Below are 8517 nucleotides of genomic sequence, written 5' to 3' on the forward strand. Positions count from 1 at the left end.
AAGTGTTATCTACTGATGCTGTGAAAATAAGTATATAAAAAAGTATTTTAATAAGGACATATTTTGGTATTAAAAAAAAGAAAGACAGATTTAAGATTTGTTGTTATAATGCATGTGTTATTGTACAAACAGTCCAGACTCGTACGGAAGAGATCACTTACACTGATCCAGTGTTCTACAAGAGAAACGCACAAAGAGCGGTAAGATCTGTTATATCTGTCGTGCTTTAGTGACCATCACGGCTCTTGGCACAGTTGGTCGTTATATGTCTCATACAGCTACCATGAACACCACAGAATAAAATGAAAAGGACAACTTCCACACTGCTTACTTATTCTCTATAAATGACATCATTTGGTTACTGCTATTACTTACTGATAAGTTCATATTGTTTCCATATTATTTAATGAATAAGCTTGAATCACATTCACTGCATAAACACTATTATATAAATATTAGCAAACCTTCCTGGGAAATAATGTTTGGCTAGTGCTAGTTTAACTACTTCCTAGTGAGTTTCAGGTTACAAACAATGTAGTGCAAATTCTTTTCTGCATTTAGTCTCGAGCTTGTTTATTAATTTATTTTACTTAATCTGCCAATGCTTAATGAGAATATTGCTGGTTCTATGACAACTTGTCTCTTTGTATCTGTGTTTTCTTTCAGATTGTTAAAAAGGAGGATAATGCAGTGTATGCTAGTGTTGTCCACAAACGTTAACTGAATTCTCTGTGATGGTGTTTCCTCATTAATGATGTTCTGATCACAGGCAGTGAGTTTATATGCACACTGGAATGCAGATTATTGCACAAAAAAAAAAACCTTTTTAAAGCACGGAAACTGTTTATTTGTGCTAAAATCTATTAGCAGCGACTTTAAAGTGTGCATTGTTCATGTAATTTAGACTTTTTTCTGTGCAACTTTTTAAATGATCTTCTTATTGTGATCCTGTATGTTCACTTGTGTTTCAATTATACTAGACAACCCAAAAACTCTTCTACATCTAACAGACATTTATTATACAGTACGTGCACTTATATTGTACAGAAAACCGCCACTGATTTTAAACAGCCAGTTCATATTCTGTTAAGTTCTCTCAATGCATTCATATCAAAATCAAGCAGAAAGCTTTGGCAATCAATTCTGCAGAATGACAGTAGCCATTTAATTTTGATATTAGCAGTGAACCGATTATATTATAGTCTTTTTACAGAATTAGAATCTTTTCACACAATCTTCTTTTTGTTTTTTGGCAGACAGCATGTGCATGAAAATGTGTCTATTCTAAACTATGTAAATGTATACCAGGCGTCTGTGTTTAATGTATGTTAGAGTGCACATGTCTTGAGGTGTCAGTAGTGTGTGTTTCGGCGAATAGCATGTGCATCCACAATTTGCATTCCTCTTTATGCTAAAATGTTTTACTGCAAAATAAAGTACATATATGCTGATGTTTGACAAAAAAATTCATAACTACTGGTTGAATGTGAAAAAAAATCTCATATATTATGTGTATGTGAAATATAAGATATATGCATGTGTCTATAGTTGATTTCTATCAGTTAATTTGCATACTAAAGCAGTGATCCTGCAGATAAGACGTGTTAGTTTCAGCAGAAATTATTTCCAGCTCTAGAAGTCGTTTCTGAGAAGTTTCCACTATTCTTGATATCACACTTATCTGTTTTGTGAAGAATGTGCCATGATCGTCTGTCACCATCGAGGACAAAGAAAGTCATTTCTTTTAAGAATAAATGCATTACAGTTCAAATTAAAAGCATCATTTGATATAAATTGTGGTATTCATGCAGTAATAATTTACTGGAAACTGAAGAGGAAAAAAATATGAGAATGATCATTTTGTTGTCATATATTTTTGGCAATTGCTATAAGCAATAATTTTTTTCATTAGTATATATCTATATCTATATATATAAATATTTTTCACTTTTTATTATATATACTGTACTAATTATATGGTTTTCGGGTATGGCCCTTCCATCAAATATGAAAAACAAATAAATACACAGACACACAAACACACACACACACACACACACACACACATATATATACATATATATAAAACAAAGATCCACAGAAAAAAAGGCTTTTCTTGATGCTGTCATGAAGTGGAAACATGATATTTATTTGACAATTCATCAATATTATCCATGTAATGACTTTATTAGTGAGTTTAAAGAAGGGTATCCACCATCATGTGGTTCTGCTCAACAGGAGTCAGAGACAATATTACACTTATTTGTCAGCTGAACTTTCACAAAATTATTAAAGTTGCATTGTTAATCTTGGATTTGTTTTACAGTTTGTTACGATAACTGATTCAATTGTGTTTATGGAATGTGTTTACTGGAGATAAATAATATAATCAAATAATCATTTCAGAGATCTTTAATTTTTGTGCATTTATTATGTCGGCGGAACAGAGACGGATCTACGAATACGAGAGAAAAAAAAAGGAAGAAAGTAAACGCCGTTTTCACCACCTGGAGGTTTGTAGGTGGACCCAGCCACAACAGACAACCTCGTAACTTTCCAAAGACTTGTGGTTTTTAAACTCCTGCATTGTGTAGTAACTTACACCAAAAACTAGATAATTCCCAATGTCCATATGTGTGCGTGGAGGTAAATGGTCCAGGTCTCTGTGCTGCTGCAGGGAGCTCGTATGGGTCGATTTTGGATGTCTGAGAGCTTCTCCAAATACTGCTGTTTTGCGCTTGGTGTAACCTAAACAAAACTGTATTCCATTGTTCCTATGTTTTCAATATGTATCGTGTGAGGTACTGGAGCAGTTTTTAACGCAGTAGTAACTTCCAGGCATGGTAAAACAACCTCCACTACAGAGTTAACAACACACGTAAACAATCATGATTTGCCGCCGGTATCCTGCCATGGAGGAGATAAGGGATTTAAATCCTGCCATGATTCAAAACTGAAAATAAAGTTCTGAAAGGTTGAAACTAACTGTTCGAAAACTCAAAATCTTCCTTTTTTTTTTTTTTTTTTTTTTTTTTGCAAGATCGAAAAAATAAGATTTGCAAGCTTGCAAAATGAAAAAAAAAAATACAATAAAATTATCTGCAAACATTGTTGTTTTTGAGATTTCCTGCTTTCAGAACTGCAAAATTATTTGTATGATTTTTTACAAATTTGTCAGTGTTCTCCCACTGTATTAGATTGTTTTCCAGGTTTGAAACCTTGTAAATGGTGATCTGAAAACTGGTGTGAGAATGTGTGAAAAAAAGTTTTGAAACTCTGAAAACAGAGCTTTGCAGGCTTGCAAAGTGGTAAAAAAATATTTAAATCTCTTCAAACATAATTTTGTTTTTAAGTTTTCCTTCTTCAGAAGTGCAACACTCTTTTAAATGGTGTTGTGCAATCATTTTTTCAGAGTTTCGAATTTGTCACTGTTCTCCCAGTGTATAGTTTTGAAATCTTGTAAATAGTGATCTGAAAATGTGAAAATGGTGTGCGAATAGGTGAAATAAAGTTTTGAAACTCTGAAAACTGAGGTTTCGAAAGGGTGAAACTTATTACATTGCATTACATTTGCAGACAATTTTTACAGAGCTGAGTTTACAACACCCACTTTACGGAGATATGCCCACACAGTTGCGAGCTTGCGACTCACGTGATTTGTGGCAGCGTTGTCACGCAGCTCTGCTCTGAAACTCAGACTGAGCGAAAATGAAGCGTCGCAACCTCGCAACTAAAAAAAAAGCCTGGAGGGAGGGCCTTCTGCTCTTGGCCAATGCTTTGCTGTCTGTTGACGTACAGTCCAATCACAAGTCGTATTTAGCCTACTGGAAAGGAGGGATTGACCGACTGCTCCGCCAATGACAAAAGCGCACAGGATACGCAAAATAAACGGTGCTAAAATTTAAAAAAGGTTACCGACTTGTCACTGGAATTCACCATACAATTGCCAGCAGCCACTGAGTTTACCACTGATAGTCCGGCGGTGCATCAGTATACACACTCACCTCACTTTCCTCACCAGGTGACTGGGGGGGTTGGTCCTGTTGCTAATTTCACATAATGATTACAAAATCATAATTTTTTAAAAAGGTTTTATTAAAAAAAAAAAACGCTTTATTAAATGAACTGTTATTTATAAGCTTTTTTTCCTTCTGGGGCCTGAAATTGATGAATTTTGGTAAATATTTAGCTAAATGTGTTTTTGTGTGTGTGCTGGTAGTAGCCTAGTTTTGGCACCTTGTCTGGTTTAGGCCGGTCATGGATAAATAATGATGACAATAAAACCACCATTAGGTGACAGCAAAACCATGGTTTAAGTATTTATTGAATCGTTCAAATCAAACTTTTCGTTCAAAACGGCTTAATCTATTAGAAAGTAAATAAAGAGTCCATTTGAATGGACTGTTGAATCACTGGCTCATTTGATTCGTTGAAAATCTGATGAATTCAAGGAACAGAACACTGTTAAGGTTACCGCACGCCTACAATGGAAATAACAAGCTTGAGCGCGCAAAAGACGCGATATGTGTTACTATGCACTGTTGTAGCGACAAAATTAATAGCACATTTGTGCTCGCGCACATGTGCTGATACTCAAGAATTGCTTAATATTCAATGAATATAAAAATGTAAAACATTTTTTTTTCATGGCTTAAACTATAAGGACATTCTAACTGTATTAATTAATTCTAGCAGGCTTCATTGCGCAGTGAATGCTTTTGGACTCACAAACAGCATATGAGGACAATGGGAGCAATAAAAAACAACAAAAGAGCAATGATATACAAGTGCTATAACAAGTCTCAGTTAGCTTACACGTAACAAAGGCTTTTAAATAATATAATAAAGAAATAAGAAAACAGATAGAATAGAAAAAGAATAGAGCAAGCTATTAGAGGTCTTTTTTTGCCTTTGTTAATTGTATAATAAAAGAAAACCGACAGAATAGAAAAGACTAGAAAACTTAATATTATTCTTTTTTTTTTTTAAGAATAGTGAGTGTTAAAGTTAGAGGGTCAAATAAATTTGGAAGAGATGTGTTTTAAGCTGATTCTTGATGGATAAGGATTGAGTACAGGCAATCCAGTAAAGATTTACCCAAACGAAGGTCTGGGACTACAGAATATCCTCAATGCAGAAAGCACTCTTTAACACACACACACACACACACACACTATCAATTTTAGTGATGTGGTGGAGAACAAATAGTTTATCATATGTTTTAAACATTATATATTTATTAGCCTACTTATTTACGTTATATATATACTTATATGTTATATATATATTATATATATATATATATATATATATATATATATATATATATATATATATATATATATATACACACTAATATAATATATGAAAATACAGATGTTTAGATTATAATTCAGGTTTATTTTTTTATTATTTTTACAAAATACAGATTTTAAAATGTCTCAATACATATAGCCTATAGTGATTGCAGTACACCTTTCTGAATATTTAAATACAATATCTCAATATTCTTTTGGATGCACTATAGAAGTCACTTTAATTGTAATATTCGCAAGCTCGCAACTGTGTGGGCATATCTCCGTAAAGTGGGTATTGTAAACTCAGCTCTGAAAAAATTGTCTGCAAATGTAATGCAATGTAATAAGTTTCGCACTTTCGAACCTCATTTTTCAGAGTTACGAAACTTTTTTCACCGATAAGCACACCAGTTTTCAGATAACTATTTTACAAGGTCTCAAATCTTGCAAACAAACTATACACCGGGAGAACAGTGACAAATTCGAAACTCTGAAAAAATGATTGCAAAGCAAAACACATGCCAACTGTATCAAATGGTAGTCTGGATTCCACTGATTTAGATACTTTATGATTCTTTACTCCCAATATAGAATAATAATAAAGCTGTATTCCACTGTTGTTCAAAATATTAAATAAATAAATAAACAAATGACGAGCTTAAACTGTCACATTAGTGCTCTCTAGTGTTCACAACACTGTAAAACCCGACAAGTTAACTTAACTCAAATCGTTTGAGTAAACCGATTGCCTTGACTGTAATACCCGACAAGTAAACTTAACTCAAACGGTTTGAGTAAACAGATATCCTTAAGTTATGTTAACTCAAACCGTTTGAGGAAACCGATTGCCTTAAACCATTTAAGTTGAAAAAACTAACAGTTATGAGTACTCTGAACTTAATTCAGTTGAGTTCACTGAAAGAAGATATACATTGCAATTAAGTGATTGAGTGATTAATTGAGTTTTAGTGAGGAACACCTGCTGTTAACAAACATAATTACTGAAGAAAAGAGAGAAAGGAACAACAGCTGACTTCAGATACAGCCTTACTCAAACCTGACAAGTTATGTTAACTCAAACCGTTTGAGGAAACTGATTGCCTTAAACCATTTAAGTTGAAAAAACTAACAGTTACGAGTTCTCTGAACTTAATTCAGTTGAGTTCACTGAAAGAAGATATACATTGCAATTAAGTAATTAAGTGATTAACTAAGTGATAATTATGAATTAGTGATGAACAGCTGCTGTTAACAAACAGAATCACTGAAGAAAAGAGAAACACAAGAACTACTACAACTGACTTCAGACACAGACTTAGATGAAATCAACTGAAATAAAATACATGAAATCTCTCAAGATCTGATTAAACAACCCCACAAACAGCATCACCAGCTCCACTTATTAATAACCAGACTGACTTTATTTCTGTCAGACGTCTACAGAAGATCTTATTGAGAAGGTTTAGATGTTGATTTATTGTTTAATTTGAAGTAACCATGTTAGAGATCAGTGTTTGCTTTAGTTGAGCTCTTGACCCTTGATTTCTGTCTTAGTCTTTTCTCTGGCTGTTATAACCATACGTTTCTAAAACACGTTTGTTAAAAAGCGACTCTACCAAATGTATCTTAATTCGCCTTTAGATCTAAAAAAAAAAAAAGAGAGAGATAATAATGGTCTAATGGTGGTAAAAGTGTGAGACCAGTTTACAAAAGTTGACAAATGCATCAGACAGGGCCTGTTTTATAAAGAGTGAACAAAACTAATTTTTATGAATTAATCTCGCAACGTTAATCTTCCAGAACTCTATTATTACATGAATTTTACTATCCATTTTACGTAAGAACCGTTACAAACGCAAAGAAAATATAGCCTTTGAAAAAATATCAAATTCCACAATTGGTCAAAGTGATGAAGGAAATCTCACCTTAAAGGATCCTGATGGTGTCAAACTCTGAACTCAGATTTGTGAGGGACTGTGAAGATTAATATGATGTTCTGGTTGTTAGGTGGTAGTATTCTAGTCAAAAGAGCTCATCCCAAAACTATAACATGATTCGAGACTCTCGTGTAAAGTCTGTGAGATGTTTTCACTTGGAGGACATAAATCTGATCGATTTGTGAAGGAACAGCACATGCAGACTACACGTGTGCAATATTTACTTTTTGCGTTCCATAAAGTCATAATGTACAACTAAGAAATGTCCAACAAAACGCCATTTGAAGACAAAACTTCTGTGCGGAAGTTTAATAACTTCAGAGTCCCAGAGAGGCGCGTGTGTTGTGACGTCACTCGAAGATGGCGACACGCTGCGAGATGCACACATAAACATTCACTGTTAAAGAAATAAAACATCAAATGGCGTTACATCATAATAAACCTTCGCAGCAGACGTTAGCGGAATCAAATGTGAAACACATTAAATGACCCTCTCGCGCAGTGCTACATCTTTGGTTTCTGTTTCTTATTTTCCAGCAGTTCACGTTTGTCCTGTGTTTATACTGGCGCTGTGCTCTGATTGGTCGCCTCTAATCTGGTGGGCGTGGCTACGGTGGCTGTTCTGGTTCATGACATCATAACCACAAGAGGTTAAGAAAACCCATCAGATGCAAATACTGTGGCATATTGGAGATTTAATCTGTAAATATGACAATATATGCAATGGTATAAATTCAAATATAGGCTAGTTAGCTATAAATAAAATCAGAAGGAAGTTCTACATGTGAGTGCAATTACACAAAATTATGTTGGATTGTATGTGGAAAAATAAACTACACTGGAGGAAATACAATGACAAATAGAACATTTTAATAATTTGCTTTGGTTTATGTAAAATGACAGTAAATAAATATATGATGATGATGATGATGATGATGACACACACACACACACACACACACACACACACACACAAGAGGCAAAGATCCAGCTTCAGTCTGTTTCTGAATCCTGCAGCATCACCATCACATGTAGATGAATGTTTTACCGTTTTATTGATTTCAGCAAGTCTCTCCATGTCTCCACTGATCTCCATGTCTATCACAACATTTTCATGTACTTCAGTAAGATCAGTATGACAGAATAATTAATTCCAAGTAATAAGTAATTCAACTCAAATTATATTAAATAAATTCAGTGCACACAGACTGGAGTAGTTCAAGTCTTAGAAGAAGAATTCAACTACTTCAGTCTGTGTGCACTGAATTTATTTAATACACAAG

General features: G+C 33.9%; 2 long non-coding RNA genes across 2 annotated transcripts in view; one reads left to right on the forward strand and one right to left on the reverse strand.

Moving 5' to 3' along the window:
• Positions 1-7865, reverse strand: part of LOC113040284 (uncharacterized) — a 30147-nt gene extending 22282 nt beyond the window's left edge. The window contains exon 1 of the long non-coding RNA XR_003275174.1: positions 7223-7865. This is a non-coding gene — a long non-coding RNA (uncharacterized LOC113040284). The remainder of the gene's footprint in view (positions 1-7222) is intronic.
• On the forward strand, positions 4-1794 carry LOC113040285 (uncharacterized). The gene is made up of 2 exons (XR_003275175.1): positions 4-200; positions 667-1794. It is a non-coding gene; the product is annotated as an uncharacterized LOC113040285 (long non-coding RNA).
• Positions 7866-8517: the final 652 nt, after the last annotated feature.

Source organism: Carassius auratus, chromosome 22 (genome assembly GCF_003368295.1).
Source record: "Carassius auratus strain Wakin chromosome 22, ASM336829v1, whole genome shotgun sequence".
Classification (NCBI taxonomy): Eukaryota; Metazoa; Chordata; class Actinopteri; order Cypriniformes; family Cyprinidae; genus Carassius; species Carassius auratus.